This window comes from Pan troglodytes, chromosome 2, assembly GCF_028858775.2.
Source record: "Pan troglodytes isolate AG18354 chromosome 2, NHGRI_mPanTro3-v2.0_pri, whole genome shotgun sequence".
In the NCBI taxonomy this organism is placed as follows: domain Eukaryota; kingdom Metazoa; phylum Chordata; class Mammalia; order Primates; family Hominidae; genus Pan; species Pan troglodytes.
The window spans coordinates 12,033,601-12,059,946 of NC_086015.1; the positions used below are offsets into that span (position 1 = coordinate 12,033,601).

The 26,346-nt window shown below is 39.7% G+C and overlaps 2 long non-coding RNA genes across 3 annotated transcripts in view; one reads left to right on the forward strand and one right to left on the reverse strand.

The window, feature by feature from the left end:
• The window catches only part of LOC107970553 (uncharacterized), a 585,037-nt gene that overhangs the window by 87,330 nt on the left and 471,361 nt on the right, over positions 1-26,346 (reverse strand). The gene's annotated exons all lie outside the window — the stretch shown is intronic.
• Positions 13,724-15,691, forward strand: LOC134809517 (uncharacterized). The gene is made up of 3 exons (XR_010155445.1): positions 13,724-13,891; positions 14,942-15,020; positions 15,398-15,691. It is a non-coding gene; the product is annotated as an uncharacterized LOC134809517 (long non-coding RNA).

A 26,346-nucleotide genomic window follows, 5' to 3' on the forward strand; every position in this document is an offset into this window, starting at 1 on the left:
CAAAAAAAGACTGACCACTTGAAGTAATATAAAAGGGTTGAATGAGAAGTTGGACAAGAATCCTGAGACTGAATCTCCTTCTAGACCCAATATTTTATAACTATATCAACATAAACTGGACTTGACATACTTAGAGCTTCCTTCTGAATATGCCCATTGAATTTTTAGAAATACGTAGCTGTTACAAATTATCTCAGACAAGGAAGATTTTAAAAATATTTATGTTTTTCTTCAGTACCTAGTACAATGCCACATTGTACTCACGGCACATAGTAGGTGCTTATTAAATATTTGTCAAGTAAATGAAAATTTATATAATACTGCAAAGGGAAGCGTTAAATGGTTTACGTGTTCCTGGTCAAACTTGAGCTAGCTTCCCTGCTTTTCTCTTCTAAACATCTCCACAGGGTCATCCAATTAGTGTTTGAATTGAGTGGCCATGTGAGCCTAAGAGCAAACGCTTGCATTCCAAGACATGTGGAGGGCTAGGAAAAGGCAGACCATCCAGTAAGGTTTGGTTGGCCACAGCCGCATGCGGTCCGTTGTTAACTTGGCAGCATTCCCGTGTGCTGCAGGCTGAGGTGAACACTGGCAATTAATGCAATCACCTTCTCTGTAGCAGCAGCAGGATTCTCTGGAAGTTATAGCAGTTAAGAGGAGAGCACAGCTTGAGGCTCAGATCTGGGATGCCAGGGTAGAGGTGTAGGGGAGGGAGTCTGTTCTGCCTCCAGCTTCAATAAACTCTGGCTTTGGAAACAAGATCCATAGCAGAGAACGACCAAAGGGGAAAGAAACCCATTCTTTTCCCACTCAGAGTAGAATGGGGATGTGTCTATGTGTTGCAGGGGTTGGGGGGGGGGGGGGTCAAAAATATAAAACAGTCAGTGATGCCGCTGCTTCTTCCAAGTACATTCAGCTACATGATTCATTTGATCCTGCTGTAAGGTGAACCAACAGAATGACCTGGAGCTTCAGACTCCTAATTTCAGACCCCTAACCCATGCCAATAATAAATCTGAGATTCATTTCATTTTCTCATGTTTCATGTCATTTTGTCTCATGTTTCCACAGCCAGATAAAATAAATCCCCTCTCAGAAGCACCTGGACCTGAGAGGCCATCACCCAGGTGTGCAGCTTTGGAAACTAGAAAAGAGTATGATGATTATCATTCTGTTTTCTATAGAGGAAAAAGATGAGCAAATGAGGATCAGAATCCTGCCAAGTCTAAAGCCAGTGCCTCCATGGAAACCTAATTTCTACTTAATAGCACTAAATGATTAAATGAGACCCTTTGACACTGCTTCTTAACAAGGCATGATAGCTGGGTGCTTTGTTTTATGATTCTAGTTGTTGAATATGATTAAGAGAAGATTCTCTGAGCTCTCTTTCAACCTTAGAGAACCCTAAAATGTTTTTTTAATTACACCAGCAATGCTGGAAGATAACATACACTACATTTATTGATCAATTTCTCCAAGTGCTGGGGTTATACTTGGCACTTGCTAGATGATTACATTATATTTGCTGTTAATAATTGCACCCCGGGAACTAATTTAACTCCTCATTCCCCCCCAAAGTAGTATTTTACCTTACCCTTTAGTTCAAGGGAAAGTTGGTGAATCTTAGTCGCCATAAATGAGATAAAAGGTAATTTGTCAGATTAAATCCCTGAGCTGAAAATTAAACAGTGAGAACACTGTATGAGGTTTTTATGATTCTCAATCCTTGAGGTGATCACGGAGACATAAATTTAGGTTTCAAAATTGGAGTCATTCCCCAAGGAAGGGACTGGGTTTGGCCTGAGAGGGAGGATCTTGAGGCGTGGGAAGTGATGACATCAGGCTCAGTTTTTCAAAGGAAACTTTAGAAATGAGGAGGATTTTTAGAAAGTGAGAGAAAGTGCACGTGGCCTGCATGGGGTCCTGAGAAGATACACGTTAGGTGACATTCATCTGGGAGGAGGGGGAGCTGTAGAGGTGGAAGCATTGGGCTGCTCACATCCCTTCAAGGAGAAACCCTAGAAAACATTACAGTAATGACTCAGCCCTACCTGATCTGGACACCCTACCCTCACCCCCTCCCTATCACTCTGCCCTTTGCCTGCCCCACCCACCCATGCTGCCCAGGGTCTTCCTTGACTTTCCCTGCATGTTCCTGCCCCAGGACAGTTGTATTTGCTGTTCCTTCTGCCTGGAATGCTGCCCCCTCACTCCCCAGGCGATCACCTGGCTCACCCCTCACTCCTTCAGGCCTTTCCTCAAAGGTCTCCACTTGATGAGAATTTCCCAGACCACGCTGTTTAAAATAGGAATCCCCTGCCTCCTGACCTGCCCACTCTCCTTGAAGGCTCTTTTTTCCCACAGCACTGATCATTTTTAACATATCGTATACTTTACCCTTTTATTCTCTGTCTCCCTGTCACTCCTGAATACAAGCTCCCTGTGAGTGGTGATTGTTGCCTGTTTTGGTCACTGCTGTGTTCCCAGTGCCAAGGGCAGTCCCAGGGTACATAGTTGAATGAATGAAAGAGAGAAAACAAAAGTCCAACTCAGGGAAAGAAAAATAAGAGAAACCCCAAGCAGGATGGAAGAGATGAGTCGCAAGGATAAAAAGAGAACTCCAAAAGCTGAGATTCTGGGAGACGTACATAAAGAATAGAGCAAGATAAATTGCCCCAGCCATCCCTGCTGTGTGGCTTGGCATGCGGGCTCATCACCTGACGTCCGCCCTTTAAAATGATCTGCTCACACCTCATAGGTTCTGTTCTGCCTGAAATAGTTACAGCGACTCAGCACAGAGGGGTGGGAGTAAATTATTCTCTAGGCTGTATCAGCTGTGGCCAGAGCTGTGTTATCTGGCGGGGTCTTGGCAGTGGCTGACTGAGGCTGGAGCAGGCCCGGGCGGGCAATCTTGGCATGCTGTACTCTCCACAGTGCTGCCACACGTCTGGTAGGAATAGAAGGAAACGTGTCACCAGAGCTCATCCCCCCTTATACCAAACCACAGATTGATCTAAAATTTCCATTCAATTAAACAGTAGAGAAAGAAGAATAACCACATGCATAAAACTCTACTATCCCCTGAGATTCCTCTAAAATGAGAAAAAAATATAGACTTTCTGAAAAAGAGAAGAATCTGAAAGGGCAACAAAGATGAAATAAGAGATAATAGTAAATACGAGATGTTAATTTATTTTGGCAAGAGTGGGAGACAATGGAGAAATTGGCGTATTTCATCAGTTCTAAAACATGCATCTTTTTAACATTTTAATGTTTCTGAAATCAGAATGGCTCTTACAATTGGTGGTATCTTACAGTTGTAATTGGCAGCATTTTCCCTTCTAAATTATTTATTAGATAATGAATAATGTATTCTATAATCGATTGCATCTTAGATGAAATAAAACATGATAACAGCACAGAGAAATCTGAATGCTGAAAGTTCACAGAGGGCCATGCCAATGAGAGAAAGCCAAGCTCCCTTGCAGAATTCCAGAAGGGGCAGAAGATTTGCCTGCACCGTGTGCTATGAGGGTTGGGGCGAAGAGTTGGGCCAACGAGGGATTGGTTGAAAGTTGGTAGAAGGAACCACAGACTCCTCCAGATCCCTGACACTTTCCGCACCGATGCAGCCAGCTAACTACCCTTCTCTTCCCCTCATCCCCTGGATCCAGATAAAATACAGGAGGTTCAATTAAATTTGAATTTCATATTATAAATAACTGCATGGGACATATTTATGCTAAAAATATTCTTTGGCCATCTGACATTCAGATTTCAATGGGCAGCCTCTATTTTGTTTTTGTTTGGATGTGGAGGAATTGAATCAGTCATGTTCTAAACTGTGACATGCAAGCTCCGTGGAAACCTAGGAAGAGGCACAGTACTGGGCACAAACAGTTTAAGTAAAGACCTATTGAATGATGACAGACTCAGCCACATTTTATTTGTTGTTGTTGTTTGTTTGTTTTTTGAGACGGAGTCTCACTCTGTCACCCAGGCTGGAGTGCAGGGGCGTGATATCGGCTCACTGCAACCTCTGCCTCCGGGGCTCAAGCAATTCTCCTGCCTCAGCCCCCCGAGTAGCTAGGATTACAGGCGTCCACCACTGCGCATGGTTAATTTTTATATTTTTAGTAGAGATGGGGTTTCGCCATGTTGGCCAGTCTGGTCTTGAACTCCTGACTTTAGGTGATCTGCCAGCCTTGGCCTCTCAAAGTGATGGGATTACAGGCATGAGCCTCCGCACCCGACCACTCAGCCACACTTTGTAGTTCAGCTTTGAGAGCACTGAGGGTCAGATTCTCTCCCTCACTCCCATCACCACCATCCAAGGCAAGAAGGTTGGGAGCTCTTGTGTGGGGACCCTGACTTTGGAAGATCCCCTAGTGAAGCAGCTAGTCCCCTGCCTACCCAATCATCCGACAGAGAAGCCCACCATTCAATAAGTTCTCTCTCCCTGCTCCCCGTGAATATATGGGACTCTCATGCAGATTTCTGCCCCACTCTGAAAATGGGCAGGCAACAAAGCACCACTGGACATTCAAAGGAAGCCTGCAATTTGGGAAACAGTAACAGACAATAAAACAGAAAAGGAACTGGCCGGTCGCAGTGGCTCAAGCCTGTAATCCCGGCACTTTGGGAGGCCGAGGTGGGCGGATCACGAGGTCAGGAGATCGAGACCATCCTGGCTAACACGGTGAAAACCCGTCTCTACTAAAAAAATACAAAAAATTAGCCAGGCGTGATGGCAGGTGCCTGTAGTCCCAGCTACTCGGGAGGCTGAGGCAGGAGACAGGCGTGAACCCAGGAGGCAGAGCTTGCAGTGAGCCGAGATAGCGCCACTACACTCCAGCCTGGGCGACAGAGCGAGACTTCGTCTCACGAAAAAAAAAAAAAAAAAAAAAAAAAAAAAAAAAAAAAAGAACTTACAAGACAGAAAGGTAATACGAGAACGGGGTGGTAGGGAAGCATAAAAGATAACTAGCGTGTTAGAGGGAAGAAATGGTATTGGATTTATGAAAGAGTATCATCCTGTCTTTAAGAGGGAACAAAATAAGAAATTCTTTAAAAATATAATCATCAGAATTAAAAAATAACAATTAGGCCCAGCGCGGTGGCTCACGCCTGTAATCCCAGCACTTCGGGAGGCCCAGGCGGGTGAATCACCTGAGGTCAGGAGTTCGAGACCAGACTGACGGATATGGTGAAACCCCGTCTCTACGAAAAATACAAAAATTAGCTGGGCATGGTGGCCGGCACCTGTAGTCCCAGCTGCTTGGGAGGCTGAGACAGGAGAATTGCTTGAACCCAGGAGGCAGAGGTTGTAGTGAACCGAGATTGCGCCACTGTACTCCACCCTGGGCAACAAAGCGAGACTCTGTCTCAAAAAAAAAAAAAAAAAAAAAATGGAAGGGTAAAGGTAAAGATTGAGAAATCTCTCAGAAAATAAAATAAATAGGCATACAGATGAAAATTTGGAATAAAAAATATATAATATTGAGAGGATCCATCCAAGAAGTGTTCAACTAACAGGAGGCCTAGAAAGAGAGAAGAAAAATCAGGAAGAAACAAAATTATCAAAGAATGTAAGAATATTATCTGGAACCAATAAATATGTGTTCCTGGACTGATAGGGCCCACAAAATGCGCAAGACCAAGAATGGAAATAGTGCAAAGTCAGACCCATTGGCATAACCACCAGAACCCTAGTGATGAAGATTCTTAAAGAATTGGGGGTTGAGGTTACATGCACATCCAAGTTATGGTTTGGGAGCAGGTGAGCACCACATTTCAGGAATGACATTACCTTCTGAGATGGGAATCTCAGTAAAAGTCCAAGATCCCAAGGGGGTGGGAAAGGATTTTTGAGGGGTGCATGGAATAAGTTAGGCTGGAATCACTTCTGAGCAGCTATCCACACAGCCTTCACTCAAGTGAACAACGCACTTCACTTGGCTCTCATGATGTGCAGTTAGCCTCTTCTAAAAGAACTCACTGTCACCATGCACGCTGGAGATTCTGGACTCAACATCTGATTATGCTAAATGACAGAGAAAATGAGCAAGATTTCATGACTCAGAAGCATTCAAAGTACTCAAGATATTTACAAATAAGCACATTGTAATTAACCATAATTAATTGAAAGCAATAATTGAAATTGGGAAATCTCATGCAAAAATCTAGATTTCTGGCTGATTTCAAAGCACATGTAGATTTGAAAACATAAGGCTCATCTTCTTGAGACAATTGGCTAGAGCTTAATAGTTGCCTGCTTCAGATTAGGCTTGCTGTTCCAATTAGCCAGAGTCTCTATCACTCCCTATTTTCCCTGAGTCTTGATGTCAGTTGTCCATTGCTATTTGTCACTGAATGGACGTTCTCTTTTTTTATTGTAATAGAGTTAAGTGGAAAATGAACTTTTTCCTTAACATGGTCAGCATCACTCAGACTCATCACCAGCCTAATTCTTGTGGGCATTTGAATTGCTATCCTGCTTTAGCAAGCCACAGCATGACATCCCACTAGCATTGTGTCTAGCTACCACTTAAAAACTGCACCATGAAGACAATTTTGTTTTCTTTTTTCTTTTTTTTTTTTTTTTTAGATGGAGTCTTGCTCTTGTCCTCCAGGCTGGAGTGCAATGGCGCGATTTCAGCTCACTGCAACCTCTGCCTCCTGGGTTCAAGTGATTCTCCTGCCTCAGCCTCCCAAGTAGCTGGGATTACAGGCACCTGCCACCACATCCAGCTAATTTTTGTAATTTTAGTAGAGATGGGGTTTTACCCTGTTGGCCAGGCTGCTCTTGAACTCCTGACCTCAGGTGATCCACCCACCTCAGCATCCCAAAGTGCTGGGATTACAGGAGTGAGCCACCATGCCCGGCCAACAATTTCATTTAAAGAGAAGCCCTTGGTAGGAACCAGGGATGGAAATGCTTTTGATAACTAACCACTTAATTATTCTGGATCTCAGTTTCCTTCTGCAAGAGAAATCTTAAATCTTGTGATGCTTAGTTGCCAAGGTGCTGCTAATGTAGTAAGAAAAAATATGGCCAATGGAGAAAGTAATATTTCCATTATCAAAACTAAAGTCCCATTTAATGACTTTTCTCTTATTTACCCCAGCTCAAACATGAAAGCCCCCATTGTGTACACTGTATTTCACAATATTTCCCTGGTTTATCCTTTCTATATATTTTCAATTTAGAAACATTAAAAAAGAGAGAAAAAATAAGTTATGATTTGGCATTTTAGAGAGATTAAAGATTGTAGACAATTCTAACACTTTAATACAGAGACTTTTCACAAGCTTAATTGAGGATGGCTCTAAAAATTAAGGAGAAAAAGATAAAAGTAACGTGTTGTTATCAGTAAAAGCTGCCAAGAATTTATCAAGAGTTTGAGGTGGCTGTGTTTCAGTTGGCCTTGACTAGAAGTGGAGATGCTCTGAAACTCTCCCATTAGTTTAGTGCAAAAGTAATTGTGGCTTTTGTCATGGGGCAAAAACCACAATTACTTTTGCACCAACCTAATATAATTGGTATGTCCTTAATTGTGAGGTGAAATAAAGGCCAAAATCATTTTATATATTGCCTCAGCTTACCTCATGTGGGCTATTTCAGGCAGGGGAATCCAAAGCCCCAGGGGAATGAAACGGTATGGCTGCCTGACAAACTTTGCTTTGTTCAAGGTGTTAGAGCAGGTATGAACCTTGAGGAGGGAGGTGGCACAGATGAAGGGTTGCGGCATAAATTTTGCTGAACTATTCATGTAGATGGTATAGCATATTATACTAGATGTGTTCACACTCCAGAAACATGCGGTTGTTTAGAAGAAATGCTTCCTGTCTTCTTTGTTACATGCCTCTTTATTAATGTCAGTAATGATAAGCACCTTTTATTTGAGTGCTACAAGTGCATTTCACTGCATTAGGTATTTTTATGCATCATCTCTGATCTTCAGAACTACGTTGCTAAGTGGATAATTACCCACTATTAACCCAATCATCCATCCAACCTACACATGTGTTTTGAGCTCTGCCTTTATGCCAGGGCCTTTGTACCCAGCACGGGAAATGCAGTTGTGAATAAAACAGTCAAGGTCCCTACATTCATAAAACGTATATTCTGGTAAAGAGTAACCTACAATTAACTGCAATATAAAATGTAAGAAATTAATAAGCACCATGAAAAAAATGAAGACAAGGAGAAAGGAAGATATGATAAAGAATGTGGGTGACTACTATATATGTATATTTGTTTACAAACTGTAATGAGTGCCACCACCATATAATACAAGGAACCTATTGATGAATACGCAATGAGAGTAAACTTAATTTTGGCTTGGGTGAGGTGTCAAAAAAGACCTGTGTAGGTAAGTGGCATTTAAGCTGAGACTTCAGTTAGGTGGGGTGTTAGGTGAGGTGGGGGTGGTGGGAGGTGGGTTGTAAGTAAGAGGAATAACATGGACAAATGTCTTGATGTAGAAAAGAACTTGACTTATTGGAGGTGCTAAACTAAAGCCACAGCAAGGAGAGTAACTCACGGAGTGGGACAAGGTGAGGTAGAGAGGAGAATGGCACAGGTCAAACGCTCATGAAGATCAGTGTCATATCTAAGGAAATAGGTTGTTACAGGTTAATAGCGCCCTAAGAACCCAAAGATAAGTGATCAATATTAGATTTAGAATCCAGATATATCAAACTATGTGTCCCATCTATTCAAGTAGCTCTTTCTAGTACGCATGCTGTCTCTGTACCAAGAGGCAGTTGGGAACACACACACACACACACACACACACACACACTCCTAAACTGGGAATACCAGTTCAGAAGCAGATCCCTGCAGTTTGGCTGCATATGTTTTTGGATAAAGATGACCTGGCAGTGCCTGGCCCATGTTCCTTCAGTACTAAAGCTCAGACCAACAGCTGTGCATCTCAGTAAGGAGCTGGACCATGCAAGTCAAAACTAGGCTGGAAGCACTTAACACCTGAACTCCTGGGCTGCTGGCAAGCCAGATGATAAAGGAATAAACAGTCATTGTACCTCATTCTTGGCCTTTACATCATCCGAGAGCCTTCATCATTTTTGTCGAGTTATTTTAATTGCTCTCATTTGCAGAAGCAAATTAGGTGCAGCATTGTTCTCAGGATGCTGTTCAGATTGATGCCAGGAAGGAACAAAATGAGCAAAAAAAAAAAAAGAAAAAAAGAAAAGAAAGAAAACCTCTTTCCACACAAAAGCCCAACCAATCTCTGTGAGGGAAATTGATTTGTAAACCTTGTCAAAGTAGTTTCAAAAGCAAATCTATTTGGGGCATCGCGGGGTTTGTAATCAAGGTCAGAAGAAATAGTTCAATTAGTACATGTGTCTAACACCAATAAAAGATTTTCCTGCATTAGAACTGTCAAAGAGAATGACCTTACCACTGTATAGTCTCCATGAACTCAGAATCAAAGACAGGATTGTTTCTTATAAAAATGCTATTGAAAGTTTGTTAGATTAAGCCTTATCTAACACATGCTAAATAAAATGGTGATTGGGGAAGTAATTTTGAGAATGCAGGCAACCCACACACTTCTCTCAGGTTATCTGAATAATTTATTTATGTTTTCTCCTCACGAATTTGGGTTGTTCTGATTAATTTACTGCTTAATGACCTGACCACAGGAAAGAGAACAGGGAAAGGAAGATTTGGTCCAATTCAACACATTTTTAATGAATGCATATTCAGACCAACTACAGAACAAAGCACTGGAGATATATTCTATAGCAGGGTTAAGGAAGAGACAGACACGTTCTGAGAGCCCAGAATGTACCGTTGAGCTACAAACTTGCTCAGACCCTCAATGCCATTCTCAAGGACTCACACAGGCATATGAGGCTCCCTTGGGAGCATATATGATGGATTCCCAAAGAAGTTTCAATTGGTAAGATTTTGTGCTGTCATCTAGGGACCATTAACATAATTCCAAAATTTCAACACTTGAAAATACAATCTAGGTTCTTATTGATCTGGAAGCTCAGTAAAATCACAGTCCTTTGTGTCTAGGTTTTGAAACTATTTTCTACATTTTGGGTATATTTTACAAACTATTTTCTTAAGCTACTTGTAAGCCATTATTTATGTGGGTCCTGCCTCTGAGGATTCCTCTGCATTGTCAGCAATGATGTTTTTTCAGAATTTGGTACCAGGACCTCCTACATCACAGCCATTTGGCAAGCTTGTTAGAATGTATATTCTAAGACTTCCCAAAAACCCACTGAATCATAGTACTTGAGGAAGAGACCTAGGCACCTGCATTTTACTCATCTGAACATGGTGATGTGCCTGCAAGTTTGAGGACAAATTGTCTAGAGTTAAAACATTACACAAATGCTGAACTTGAATAATATGGCTTATTATCTTCATGAAACTTAAAAAAAAGACTTTAAGCAAAACTTCTTAGGAAGTTACAATGCAATTATGAAAGGTGAGTAAATAGCTGAAGCTAAATACATCAGGGAAGAAAGAATGCTTATCTTGCCAAAACTCCTGGCAAAGTCCAACAGCTTTCTAAGGTCTTAGAAATAATATTGGCTTCTGAAGATAAATGAGTTTATGAAATAAGAAATTTTGTCATTCCATTATTATGTGCAAGTAGATCGGGTTTGGGTTGAGGAGCAGCTCCTTTCCCTATGCATGTCATATTTACTCTATTTTTTTCCAAGGCCTTGGGTTGGCTGGCTGTCTTTACAAGGTTAGATAATAAAAGTAAGAAAAATCTACTGGATTCCCTAGACCAATATATCCAATAGAAATTTGTGCAAAAATGGAAATACCATCCATCCTCATTATTTACGGATTCCAAATTTGCAAATTTGCCCAATCGCTAAAATTTATTTCTCCAAAGTCAATACTCACAGGGCTTTTGTGATCATTCATGGATGAATTTGAGTGAAAAATGTGAGTTACCAGATATGTACATTCCAAACTGAGATCGAACAAGACCTCATCCTGTCTTCTTGTTTTCAGCTCTTATACTCTATCTGATTTTAGGTCTCTTTAGTGCCATGTTGTTCATATTTTTGCACTCTTTTTTGGTGATTTCACTATTTAAATAGTGCCCAAGTGTAGTGATAAAGTACTGTCTAATGTTCCTAAGCACAAGAAAGCTGTGTTGTGCCTTATGGAGAAAATAAGTGGATTAGATCAGATTCATCCAGGCATGAGTTATAGGGCTGTTGGCCATGAGTTCAATGTCAATGAATCAATTATATATATATATATGTATACATATATAATTATATATGTATACATATATATATATAAAATAAGGTGTTTTAAACAGAAATACATAACACAAGGTTATATAATGAATGCTTGATGAAAACGTTATGACCATAGGCTCACAGGAACCTAACTCAGTATTTCTGCTAGGAGGGAATGTTCAGTATTCACTAATGCAGTGCTCATGGTGACTTTATAGAATATAACTATCATGAATAATGAGAATTGACTGTATTCCATTCTGAGGATGCTAGCCACTCATGACTATTGAGCACTTAAAATGTAGCTAGCACAAGGAAGACGGTAAATTTTTATTTACATGTTAGTAAAATTTAAGTAAATTGAAATAAAATACAATTTTGCAATTACAGTAGCCACATGTGGCCAGTGGTTATTTTATGTGCAATGCAGCTGTAGACTCTGGAAGCCCTGGTTCTCATGAGGCGCATGTATTAGTTTAGTGTTGTTGAATAACTAACTACCATGTGTCAACGAAGAGTGAAACTGTAAAATATTTGAAAACATTTATTCTGAGCCAAATATCAGTGACCATGGACCATGACTCAGCCCTCGGGAGGTCCAGAGAACATGTGCCCAAGGTGTTGGTGTGCAGCTTGGTTTTACATATCTTAGGGAGACATGAGACATAAATCAATCAATTTGAGAAATACATTGGTTTGGTCCAGAAAGGCGGAACAACTCAAAGTGGGGTGGTGGGCGGGGTGGGGGTTTCTAGGCTAAAGGTAAATTTAAGCATTTTCTGGTTGACGGCTGAATTTCTCTAAAGATCTGGTATCAAACAGAAAGGAATGTCTAGGTTAAGATAAGAGGCTGTGGAGACCAAAGTTTAATCATGCAAACAAAGCTTTTAGCTAGCAGGCTTCAGGGAGAATAGGTTGCAAAATGTTTCTTATCAGACTTAAAGTCTGTGTTGATGTTAATGCTGAAGAGGTATAATGAGGCATGTTCAGCCCCCACTTTCCATCATGGCCTGAAACAGACTCTCAGGTTAAATTTTAAGAGGCCTGGCTGAGGAGGAAGTCCATTCAGAGGGCTGGGGGGCCTTAGAATTTTATTTTTGGTTTCTACATGTGCTTAATGGCTTAAAATAACACAGATTTATTTTCTCAGTCTCTCTGGATCAGGAGTCTGGGCATGGATTAGCTGAGTTCTCTGCTTTAAGGTCTCAGACCGCAAGCCATGTATTAGCCAGGGCTATAGCCTCATCTCAAGACTCAACTGGGAAAGGATCCACTTCCAGCCTCATGTGGAGGTTTGCTGAATTCAGTTCCTTGTGGTTATAGTGAAACCGCCTTTGCAAACATGATAACTAAGAAATTATAACAGTGAAAGATATCAGACCTAACCAACTTCACCTTGCTTCTAACCTCTAAACTGTCCTTGTCCATTCCTGGATGTAGGCCGAACTAGGCTTGGGAAGGAATTTAGTTTATAGTTTAAATAACAGCCCTTCCCAAAAGCTAAACTGTTAATTGTAAAATTAATGAAAGGCCTCCAGCCACCAAGTTAGAATGAGAGGAGCTGGAATTCTAAATATTACCAGCCGTTATTCCAGAGGTCATAAAATTTGCAACTTTGCCAATTATTCTTAAAGGTAACATCACTGTTGTGAACCTAAAGTGGGCCTTTTAAGATGCCTTTTCAAATTTTTGCATTTCTAACAACTGGATGGCCTCACCTGGACCTGCCAACCAGTTGTGTGGCCCCCACCCAGGAACTGACTCAGCATAAAAGAACAGCTTCAACTCCCTATGATTTCATCCCAGAGGCAACCAATCAGCACTCCCAATTCACTGGCCCCGCTACCCACCAAATTATGCTTGAAAACTCTGATCCCTGAGTTTTCAGGGAGACTGATTTGAGTAATAATAAAACTCCTGTCTCCTGCACAGCCAGCTCTTCATAAATTATTCTTTCTCTATTGCAATTTCCCTGTCTTGATAAATCAGCTCCGTCTAGGCAGTGGGCAAGGTGAACCCATTGGGTATTTACAGTAGGACTGAGGGGCTTTTTTTTTCTTTTTTTCTTTTTTTTTTTTGGCTAACTGTTGGCTGGAGACTGCCTCCCTAAGTTCCTTTCCTAAGTTTTTTGCCATGTGAACCTACCCAACATTGCCACTTGCTACATCATAGCCATCAAGGAAAAGAATCAGCTCCCAAGAAGAGTATGTTATCCAAAAGATCACCAGGATGGCTGAATAGAAGTGTTACCAGGGGTCCTTGCTCCCAGAGCTCCCAAGATAGTGGCAGGCCACTTCTAAGATGGTGGCAAGCCTCCTTTTCTCTGACCTGGGGTTCTTGGCCTCATGGATTCCAAGGAATGGAATCTTGGGCCATGCAGTGAGTGTTATAGCTCTATTAGAAGCCTTGGGTCACAGAAGAGAACCGCGGAACCCAGTGACTAGTGTTCATCTCGATTAGGATGAACCCAGGCACTTAGCCGTGCGGGAACAATGGCAAGCCTTTAGCCCTATTGGGAGCAGCAGTGGGTGCCTTGCTGGATCAGAAGCATGGCGGACACCCTTCAGGTGTCACTTCCATCCAGAGGGATGGAAGTCAGCCGCGGGTCTACGACGGCAGCAAACAGCAGTGGTGGATGGTGAGCGAAAGCTCAACTCAAGCCATAACAAACACAGACCAGAAGAGAGTGCAGTTGCAAGATTTAATAGAGTGAAATAGAGTGAAAACAGAGCTGCCATACAAAGGGAGGGGACCAAAGAGGGTAGCCATTGCTGGCTCCAATCCCTGGGTTTATATCCCGATCATTGTCCCTCCCGCTGTGCTCTCAGGGGATAGATGATTGGCTACTTTTTTACCTCCTGTTTTTGCCTAATTAGCATTTTAGTGAGCTCTCTTTACTACCTGATTAGTCGGGTGTGAGCTAAGTTGCAAGCCCCGTGTTTAAAGGTGGATGCAGTTACCTTCTCAGCTAGGCTTAGGGATTCTTAGTTGGCCTAGGAAATCCAGCTAATCCTGTCTCTCAGAAGGGAGAGCTTCATCTGTGATATCAGTTTACAAACCTGGAAGAGACAGTCTCTGGAGTTTACCAGAGACTGACGTTATTATGCCTTACAGGGTCTGTATTACATAATAGAGTCATATGTATTTAGCAGGTTTGAGGAAAAGTTATACGTATTTATGAGAGGGATTGAACACGTGCACGATGGTAAACCTACATGTAACGTACATTCCCATGTTCACACTGGGGCAGGGTTTTAGCATTAAGATGAGACAGAATTTGGCTCTTTACATCAAAAAGTAAAGTCTACGATACAAAGGCAGTTTGTGCAGTCTCTGCTGAAACTGGCTTGAGGTCTACAGTTGCTTATCAGGAAAGAGTGTTTGTAAGGCCAGTTCTCCTTCTAATCAGAGTTTTAGTGATCTGGGTTGTAAACCAGAGTTAGAAGGGTCTGATAGCTCCATTGTTAGGAAGTTTAGCAAGTGTGATTCTTTTGCAGCTCTAGGAATTTAGGAAGTTGCCATTCATGCCAACCAAGCCCTAAACCCTCTATCTGTAGGTAATTTTTGATTCTGTAACCTTAGGGTCTATCCTAGTTGATAAAGGGGTGTGTATTTTGGTCTCTCAGATCATAAGCATTATAATCTTACATAAAATCATCATGGAATTTACATTTCATCACCTTCTCAGCATTCTGTTGCTTAGAAGCAAGTCACAGGTCTGTACACACTTCTGGAGAGGAGATTACATGGGGTGTGAATACCAGGAGGTAGGTATCATGGGGCTTCCTGAGAGACTGTCCTCCCCAGACATCCCCATGATCTTCTCTTGGGCAAGTCTTTCTACCTCATTGTGCCCGAGTTTCTGAATGTATAAAACAAGGATAATACATATTTTATAGGATTATCATGAAACCACCTCCAAAAGGTTGACAAGAATTGCATACTGGGTTTTGGACAGAAATATAGTTATAATTAAGCATTAATAAGGCTGCACTTTGGCCTCATCCCTTCCTTGTTGCTAAAGGTCACTTAGCACTAGATTCTGAACATGTGCATACGCATCATTCCTACAGATAGGATTTTTGACATTGGGGTCAAAAACTATTTAAGAGTTGATTTGCATCTCCATTGTTTCTATACACAGGATCTCTCACACTAGAAAGGCTTTTGCTTAAGGATCCCTTAAGATGTTTTGCAGATCTTTTATTCCAGCAACCAATTTGAAGACCTTCCACAGAGGAACAGGATCAGCATGAGAATATGGCTTTTTCATCTCCAGGTTCCATGACCCTGTACTCTTTGACCAATCAATAATGTCCATGTTTTGGCCCATTCTAAACCTTAAAAACCCGAAGTCCAAATTCCTTAGAGAGATAGATTTAAAGTTTTTTCTCATCTCCTTGTTAGGTGACCCTACAATTAAATCTTTCTCTGCTGCAACCTGGTGTCTTGGCATATTGAATTGCTGTGTGCACTGTGCAATTAAACAATTATGGTTACAACCATATGAATTAAATGACCTAAATCAGGGATTAAATGGCACTGCCTGGTCTATGACAGAATATGAATAATTGTTATACTACTGGTACTATTATTTAACGTAACAGTGATCTTCATTCCAACCTAGTGGTTGCAAATGGAACAATCTTCACTTTACCACAGAGAAACTGAAGCCCCCACTAGTCTTATATTTTTCTGACCCTGTGGTTTCAGGGCACACAAGGCAACTCTCAGTTTTCTTGGTTCAGTTGGGCCCACAAAGATTAGGATTTCACAGCAAACAAGGCAGGCACAACATAACACATTTATTTTAACACTATAGTCTCCAGTGAAATAGGACTCTAAGGTCATCCCAAACTTGTTTTACTTTATTATATAGATGTTCGTGTGTGTGTGTGTGTGTGTGTGTATATACACCCACACATATATATACACACACATACACATATACATATATATGACTTATCATATATAATAGTTATATAGAGAAAACACACACATATATCATCAAATATGTATCTATATTTAGTGAGATATAATTTACATACTATAAAATGCATCTACAGTGTACAATTCAATGACTTTTAGTATATTCATTCAATTGTTGTAGGACTTTCTCCTTAGTTCAGCTAAAAATGGGGTCCTTGTCACACAACCATGAAATATTAGGCTCACAGATACTTTGAAGGGTGAAAAAAATGGAATTTGTTGGGCAAAAATGAAAAAAAATGGGAAACAGGGACTCTCAGCAGAGCAAGAGTTTTACTAGTATAGGCTTCCTGCTTTACAGATTGAATCCCAGATACCAACCAGGAAGAGGAGGAGCCAGGCTCCTCCCCTCTGCAAATGGGGTGGACTTCTGTGGCTCCACCACAGTGTGCATTCCTCCCACTGTGCGTGTTGGTTGAAGTTTCTCTGGGGACCCCATCCACCTGGCTGTCTCATTCCCTCCTATAAAGAAGTACATCTAACTGCCATTAGAATAAGGATAAGAATAAGGATGAAGACTGATCCTTAACTGTTTCCTGCTGATAGTGGGGGCTGTTTTGGGGAAATGGCAGTCAGAGCTCCCTCGGAGGCCTATCTCAGGGTCCCTGGCAAAAGGGACCATCGCCGGAGGCTCCAGTTGCATGACCGTTTGGAGTTTGATGGCTTGAAGGCAAGAAAAGACACACTGGGTTATTAGAAAACGTGTCAAAATGAAACACGGGGAGGGGTGAGGAAAATTTAAAAATACTGAGACCTTTTACTGTTTTTCACAGAGAGAGGGAGGCCAAAAATCCGACTGGTAAAAAACTTTACCCTTTTGTCAGCATGTTGAGTTTCTGGGTTCTCTTCCCCTGAGCCCAATCCTAAGCCAACCAGTTTAAGCTTTGGGAAATTAACTCTTTCCAGTTTAGAGGATGCATCTGAGGGAAGTGTCCCATAGTATGAAGACATAATTACCTATCTGTGAAGAGAAGACAGAGAAGGAGTCAGGGAAAAAAGAAGGCATTTTTTTCAAAGGAGTCCCAGGGCTTCAGGATGCATTTGAAAGAGGTACAGACTGAAGATGAATGGCTACCCTTCTAGAAAGAGGAGAGCAGGCATCTCTGATTCCCTTCCTCTTCTAGAAGATACCCAGGGTACCTGAGGGAGAGAAGGAAAAGCATCTGTTTCCCTCTTCTGTCCTTACATCCCCAAGTCCTGGCAACCTTGGCAAGTGCCACCATGGGTGTTAAAATGGCTTTCACCCATGTTAACAGGGAAGGTAGGGAGGTGGGAATTATTCACTCTTACCCACATACACCCTGTCTACCCTGCTGTCAGTAGCCTTGAATTACCTATACCTCATTCATGCCCATGGACACTAGCATGGCCTTTATCCGTGAAATGGGAAGCTTGGCTTAATTGGCAGGAATAGCCATACTCACCTGTGCTGTGCCTTTTAACGTTCATCATTGTCTGCCTCTGGATCCTTCAGATCCAGTTTTCTTTCCTAGGGCTTTGACTGGAAGCTTGGAATTGAGATTGGGACAAAAATATGTCTCAAGGGGTGGGGTTGTATGAACTCCTTATCATAGCCAAATGCTAAGGTGAAATTGTGGAACTGAGTCTTCCTCCAACAAGGGAGAGAAAAGGATGTCTTGTGACACATAAAGATAACTGGTAGCTATAGTTATGCTTGCTGGGATTTAGGTGCATTGTGTTTGGCTTTTGTTAGCTCCCTTGGTCTTACTTTTCCAAAAGGAATCCTCCAAGTGATGGGCATCCTATTTATTCCCATTGCCTGGCAGGATTTGCAGGATGATTGCTCAGAACTAGGATATTGATCCAGATTTTCACAATACCCATTTTTCTTTTTCTTTCTGAGCTGTAGTGAGAGATTGCTGGTTGGTTCACAGGAACAAACAGGGTTAGTAAAAAAATGTAGGCAAAAACGTAAAAAACTAATGAGTTTAGAATTTAATGACAAACTTATGGTGAGTTTTGAAACATAATTTCAATCTCTCCAGTCCTCATTTTTATAAAAAAAAAATCATGATAAGACTGAGCTGTTTGAAAAATAGATTTTATTCTTATACTTGGCCTGATTATTTGCGGAAAATGCAGCCAGAATAACTATTTCTACATAAGCCTTTTGGATTGGCTTTGATGGAACTTTGTGCCATAAGGAATCACAGATAAAACCTCTTTTTTTTTTTTGAGACAGAGTCTCGCTCTGTCACGCAGGCTGGAGTACAGTGGCGCAATCTTGGCTCACTGCAAGCTCCGCCTCCTGGGTTCATGCCATTCTCCTGCCTCAGCCTCTCGAGTAGCTGGGACTACAGGTGCCCACCACCATGCCTGGCTAATTTTTTGTATTTTTTAGTAGAGACAGGGTTTCACTGTGTTAGCCAAGATGGTCTTGATATCCTGACCTCGCAATCCGCCACCTTGGACTCCCAAAGTGCTGGGATTACAGGTGTGAGCCACCGCGCCCAGCCTGATAAAACCTTTTAAAGCTGAGCCCAGTGATGGGTTTTTATCCTCAAATACCTGTGAGTTAGGTGAGCCTCTCCTCTTAACGTCCCAAGATGAACTTGGAGCACCTAGGTCTGTTAGAAAGTGACATTCTGTATTTACCACAGGTCAGGAACCCTGTACAAGGACCGCATAGGCAAGAGTATGAGGCCAATTTGTTTTTCCCCAAGGGACTTTTATTGGCTCTGCAATTTGAGCTTGACTCCTTAAAGGGAAGCATACCCTTCCAGTCAAATTCTTGGTAAAATAACCAGTTTCTCCAATTGTGTCCTGTTGCAAAACAAAAATGGATTCTTATTGCACTGATGCAAAGAACCATATGGCCATAAGTTAAGAATACTCACAGATAGTTTCCAAATTCTAGAGGAACCAGGCAGAGAGAAATAAACATGCTCCAAATTTTGTTCATAGGAGTATACCTTACTTAGTTATTAAAGGCTGTAAATAGTTCAAAATATGTTTCCATGACTGTGAGAACAAAACAAGGATCAGCAATATTCCAAGCAAAAGTTAAAAAGATTATTTAAGTTTTCTGAGTTCAATACATTTAGTTCTTGTTTTGCTTGATATTCATGAACATATCAGCTCTTCTTGAGTCCTGTACATTTTTCCTTTATTCTAATGTTACAATCTCCAAAGTTATCAGAAACTCGTATTTGAGAACACCTGTCAAAGTTCTGTAGCTTATCATAAACCATCCTTTAAAAAGGATTAAAACAAGGAATAAAATGTCTGTGAATAGCAAAATGTCCAGGGTAGACACAGTTAGAAACACAATTGACAAAGAAGTTTGGTTATCTCCGTGGTTTTCAATAACTTAACATAACAACCTAAACTATGATTGATAGCACATTATTAGACATTAGAATTTTTTAAATGCTATACAATTTTGAAACACATATTAGTATTATTCACCAAAATATAACCTAAAGAGGATTGAACACCATTTTGGCAATCCCATGTACCTAAACATGTCAACTAATCCTGTTTACCTCTCTTTTCTGGACAATCCAGGGGCTCTTCTGGAGCCTCTGAAAATCCAGGTGTCAAGAAAGAAAATATTGAAACCGAAGTTTGATTTGGGGAAGCCTGTTACATATGTTAGAGGATTAAAACACTTGATGTTATAAAATAGAATTCCACAGAGCCATAAATTATTTATTTTGCCAAATGATGATTCAGAATTTTAAAGAAGCAAAAATCTTTACTCATTAAGAGAGAAGACTTAGCTTTCCAAACAATTCATCTCCTATCTTCTCTTCCTTTGCCTTGGCAGTCTATTCTTAAGGCAAATGAAAATCTTTCACTATCCTTTACTATTACATGAAAATCTTGTATAAAGGAGAGAAATCCAAAATTTCACCCTTACATTAGTCTACTGTTGTCAAACCCAATTGTTAAATGAAACCTTATTCTATGTAATCTTAATCAATTTGACCATGAGGTAAGATTCTTATAAACCTTTTATAACCCTTTACAAATTTTGCTAAAGAGCAGATTAGTGCCTTAAGAAAACCTTGTCGTGTTTTTATTTCAATACTCAATTTACAAAACAACTATGTAATAACCTTTTGAATTCCACTCATTGTTCACACACAGAATTTCTTTTGCAAGCTTAATTTTTAGAAACCTTTCACCACTTGTTTGAACTTTCAGCTTTATCTTATCTAATTTAAAACAATCACTTAACCCTAGGCAAATATTTACATTTCTATGCCTTCTTATAACCTTTTACTAAAAAACATTTTACTGTTCACACAGACCTCGCATGTAAATCTATTTCCAGTAGTTTCAATTACAAGTTATAATGGTAAATTTTAGCAATTTTTAACTTTAATGTAAAACCTGGCAAGTTGTTTTAATTGAGTGTTAAATGCAGCAAGGTTTGACTCCTTCCAGCATAATTAAGGGTGTAATTAGTTCCATATGGTCCCCAGGCCTTATCAATTGTGGGACAGGGAAGTTAAATAGTTCTCAAAACTTAAAAAGCTGAATGTAACTTTAAAACACTTGCCAAACCTTGCATCTGACCTGCATAATTTAGTCCACCTATTTACATTTCGATGGTATCTGAATTTTACCAATAATTTTTAAGGCTGTTTTTATATCTCAAAGATTAAAGTCATGTGAACCGAAAGGTACCACAACTTTTGTCTTCCTTTTAAAATATATTTGATCCAAGTGCTTATCTTCCGTTAGGCCAAATTAATTAGAGCTCTTTTTACAGACATCATACACATAACACATATATACATACACAGACGGGAAAACCCAGTCCCTAGGTGGAGGCCTTTAAGAGACAGGGCTAGGAAAACATGCAGATATTAAATGAGAAAGGACTCATTCCCTAAGGCAGAATTGCTAAACAAAGCCTTGCCACGGGGTCACAGGCCACACAACCAAGAGGTAAAACAAGACAGAGGCCTGCAATGAAGTCGGCTACAAACCATACAGATATGCAAAGCACATAAGATTGGCTACAGCTTAAGACCAGCCTCGTAAATGCTTTTTCACAATTAAAAATTTACAGAGAATATAAACAGTAATCCTTATCATTCCTAGCCTAGTATAACTTCTTCCAAAAGGAACAAAAACGTTTAAAAGTTAACTGCTGATGGGGCGGAGGAGAAAAAAGGATGCCTGGGGTAAAAACCTCTTATGCAACTAGTTCCTCCACCAGAGAGAAAAGCTTAATTGCTGTGGGACAGAGCGGGCCTCCCTGGCTGGGGGATGGGGAAACTCCACGGGTGTGTGGCAGGGAATGCCAGCCAGCTGTATGGGGTGCCTTGAGGCCAGGCAGCTGCTGTGGCTCATTCCTGCCCTGTGTGGCCATTGTACACTGTGCACACATGCGACAGACACGGCCATGCACCCCAGCCAGTAGGGAAGAAGGAGGAGGGAGCAGGGAGCTGCCCCACCCAACCATCCCTTGCACATGCCTGTGGCTGTTGGGGTGGGTGTGAACCTCCTCCAGTATTGTAAAAGAAAAAATAAATGTCATTACTGTCCGGAAAAAAAAAAAAAAAAGAAGAATGCCTTAAGACCAAAATGCTTAGAAGCAACAGTGAGAGGTTTTGAGTCGCCATTTCATTCACCCCTTCTCAATCCCCACATTGGGCACCAAAGTTGTTGTTGGACATTCTCCTTAGTTCAGCTAAAAACAGGGTCCTTGTCACATGACGATGAAATATTAGGCTCGCAGAAACTTTGAAGGTAAGAAAAATGGAATTTATTGGGCAAAAAGGAAAAAAAGCAAAACAGGGACTTTCAGGAGAGCGAGAGTCCTGCTATTATAGGCCCCCCACCTCACAGATTGAATCCCAGGTACCATCCAGAAAGAGGAGGGGCCAGGTTCCTCACCCCTGCAAATGACATGAACTTCCTGAGGCCCTACCCCAGCGTGCACTCCTCCCAGTGTGCAGGCTGGTCGAAGGTTCTCTGGTGACCCCTTTATACTTTGCTGTCTTACAATTATGCAATTATTACCACTTTCTAATTTCAGAATGTTTTCTTCACCCATAGAAAACACTCCATAACCAATAGCAGTCACTCTCAGACCCTGGCAAACACTAATCTATTTATGGTCTCTATGAAATTGCATATTTTGTATATTTTATATGAATGGAGTTATATAATATGTAGCCTCTTGTATTTTACTTATTTTACTTAAAATAGTTTTTTCACAGTCCATCCATGTTATAGCCTGTGTCAGTACCTCAATATATTTTGTGACTGAATCATTTTATTGTATGGCTATACCACCACATTTTTAAAATCAGTTCCTCAATTGATGGACATTTGGATTGTTTCCATGTTTTACTACTATAAATAATGCTGCTGTGAACATTTATGTATACATTTTTTTGTGTGCATATGTTTTCAATTCTCTTGGATACATACCTAAGAATGGAATTGATGAATTGTTTGGTAACTCTATGTTTTAACTTTCAGAAGAACTGTCAAACTGTCTTCGAAGTGGGTGTACCACTTATATTTCCACCAGCAATCTGTGAGGGCCCCAATTTCTCCACATCCTCACCAACACTTCCTCTTATCTATGTTTTTAATATAGCCACCTCAAAGGGTGTGAAGAGATACTTTATTGTGGTCTTGATTTGCATTTACCAAATAATTAATGATGTTGAGCGTGTTTTCATGTGCTTATCGGCAATTTATATATATATATATAAATAATATAAATAAAGAATATATATATATAAAGAATATATATATATATATTCTTTGGAGAAATGTTTATTCAAGTCCTTTGCTCATTTCTAAATTGGCTTATTAAGTTTCCCAAATTGTTGAATTACAAGGGCACTTCATGTATTCCTGATATTAGTCCCTTTTCAGATGGATGACCTGCAAATATTTTCTCCCATTCTGTGGATTGTATTTTCACTCTCTTGATAGCATACTTTGCAGCACAAAGGTTTTTAATTTGGATAAAGCATAATTTATCATTGTTTTCTTTTTTTGATTATGCTTTTGGTTTCATATCTATAAAGCCATTCCCTAATACAGCTTTATACAGCTTCACATCTAGGTTTTCTTATAGAAGATAATTTTCTTATAGAAGATAATTTTAGCTTTTGCATTTAGTTCTTTGATTTATTTTCAGTTAATACATGTGAATGGTATGAGGCAGAGGGTCCAACTTCATTATTTTTCATGCGGATATTCAGTTGTTTTAGCACTATTTTTCGAAAGACTATTCTTTATTGAATTATCTTTCTACTCTTGTAAAAAAAAAGTAATTGGACAAAAAATTATGAATTGATTTCTGGACTCTCAATTTTATCCCATTGATCTATATATCTATCCTTATGTCAATGCCTCACAGTCTTGGTTGTTTAATTTTATAGTAAGTTTTAAAATTGCAAGATGTGAGCCATCCAACTTGGTTTGTATTTTTAAAGATTGTGTTGGCTATTCTGGATCCCTTGCATTTCCGTGTGAATTTTAGAGCAGTTGGTTCATATTAGCAAAAAATCAAATGTGATTTTCATAGAAATATTTATTTTTATAAGGAATTCTAATTATATATTTCTTCTTCTATTCTGGTTTTTGTGACTTCACTCTCCTCCCTCTTTTATTTGTTCAGTCTCAGGGGTATCCAATCTTTTGGTTACCCTGGACCACATTGGAAGAATTGTCTTGGGCCACACATAAAATACATTAACACTAACAAGAGCTGATGAGCTTAAAAAAAAATGACACACACACAAAAATCTCATAGTGTTTTAAGAAAGTTTACCAATTGGTGTTGGGTCACATCAAAGCCATCCTAGCCCACATGTGGCCAGTGGGCCATGTGTTGGACAAGCTTGGTCTAAATAAATGTTTATCAAATTTGTTGATTTACAAAAGAACTGGGTTTTATTAATTTACTATTTCTCTATTCTCTCTTTTTAAAAACTTTCTACTTGTTTTGGGTATAGTTTGTTCTTTTCTAATTTTTAATGTGGAAGATCAGATTACTGATTGGAGATCACGTTTTCATGAGATAGGCTCATACGCCTATAAATTTCTAAGCATTTCTTTTGCCACATTCCATATGTTTGATATGTTTCATTTTCATTTTTATTCAGTTCAAAGTATTTTCTAATTTATCTTGTGATTTCACCCATTAGCTACATAGGAAAGTGTTTAATGTCCACACATTTTTGAATTATCAAGATATTTTCCTGTTAATGATTTCAGATTTTATTTCATTGTGGTCAGCAAACATACTTTTTATGATTACAAAGTATGTTTCATTGTATTAAGATTTGTATTATGGCCTAATATATACTTTATTCTGAAAATGATTTCATGTGCACTCGAGAAAAATGTGTATTATTCTGTTGTCAGAATGTTTTATATGTATTTGTTAGGTTTCATTGGTCTATAGTGTTGTCCAAGTATTCTATTTCCTTGATAATTTTCCTTCTTATTTGTTTTGCCATTATCTAAAGTAAGGTATTGAGTCTTCAACTGTTATTGTTCACTTTCTCTTTTTTCCTTTAATTCTGTCAGCTTTCCTTCCTGTATTTGGGGACTCTAATTTTAAGTGCACATATGTTTATAGTTGTGATGTCTTCATAATGGATTATCCTGTTTATTATTATAAAAAGTCCTTCTTTGTCTCTAAGTTAATTGCAACTTAGATCTATTTTGTTTGATGCTAGTATAGGCACTCCATTTCTCTTTCAGTTACCATTTATATGGCACATCTCTTTTCATTCTTGAACTTTTAACTTATATGTGTCTTTGAACCTAAAGTGGGTCTCTTGCAGATAAAATATAGTTGTATTATGTTACTAAAAAATTCATTCTATTAATCTCTGCTTTTTTACTGAAATGCCTAATCCATTCATAGATAATGCAATTACTGATAAGGTAAGATTTACATCTCACATTGTGCTATTTGTTTTCTATATGTCTTTTGTCTTTTCTTCCCTCTTTTCCTACACTATTGCCTTCTTTTGTGTTAAGTAGATATTTTCTAACATGCCATTTTAATGCTCTTGTCATTTCTTTTAGATATTTATTTAGTTATTTTTTCTTAGTGATTGCCATGGGTATTATAATTAACATCTCAGCTTATAACAATCTAGTTTGTATTAATAACCAACTTAAATTCAAAACTGCAAAAAACTTTGCTTCTATATAGCTCAGTTCCTTCCTTATTCCCTTGCACTCTTATTCTCATATAAATTAAATCATACATTGCATAACCATTAACATAGTTTTATAATCAATGTTTTATGAAACTGCCTTTAAATCAGATAGAAAGGGGAAAAGAAGTTACTTGCAAAAATATATTTATACATTTATATTTACCTAAGTGGTTACCTTTACTAGAGCTCTTCTTTATGTGGATTTGAGCTACTTTCTACTGTCTTTTCATTTTATCCTGAAGACTTCCTTTAGTATGCTTGTAGAGTGAATATGCTAGCAACAAATTTTCTCTTATTTTTCTGAGAATATCTTAATTGCTTCCTTATTTTTGAAGGAATGTTTTGCTAGATATAGAATTATCAGGCCGGGCATGGTGGCTGACGCCTGTAATCCTAGCACTTTGGGAGGCTGAGGCTTGCAGATCACGAGGTCAGGAGATCGACACCATCCTGGCTAACACAGTGAAACCCTGTCTCTACCAAAAATACCAAAAAAAAAAAAAAAAATTTCACCAGGTGTGGCGGCAGGTGCCTGTAGTCCCAGCTACTCGGGAGGCTGAGGAAGGAGAATGGCATGAACCTGGGAGGCGGAGCTTGGAGTGAGCCGAGATCGCACCACTGCACTCCAGCCTGGGTGACAGAGCGAGACTCCGTGTCGAAAAAAAAAAAAGAAAAGAATTATCAATTGATACTGACCCCCTGGCCCCTTGCCCAGCACTTTGAGTATGTTATCCTACTGCGTTTTGTTCTCCATGGTTTCTGATGTGAAATAAGTTGTTAATCTTAATGCAGATACTTGTATATGATGTCACCTCTCTCTTTGTCTTTGTTTGATTTTCATGTATGCAGATATGGATTTCCTTGAGTTTATCCTACTTGGATTTGTTGACTTCCTGGAAGGGTAGGTAAATTTTTTTTTTTTTTT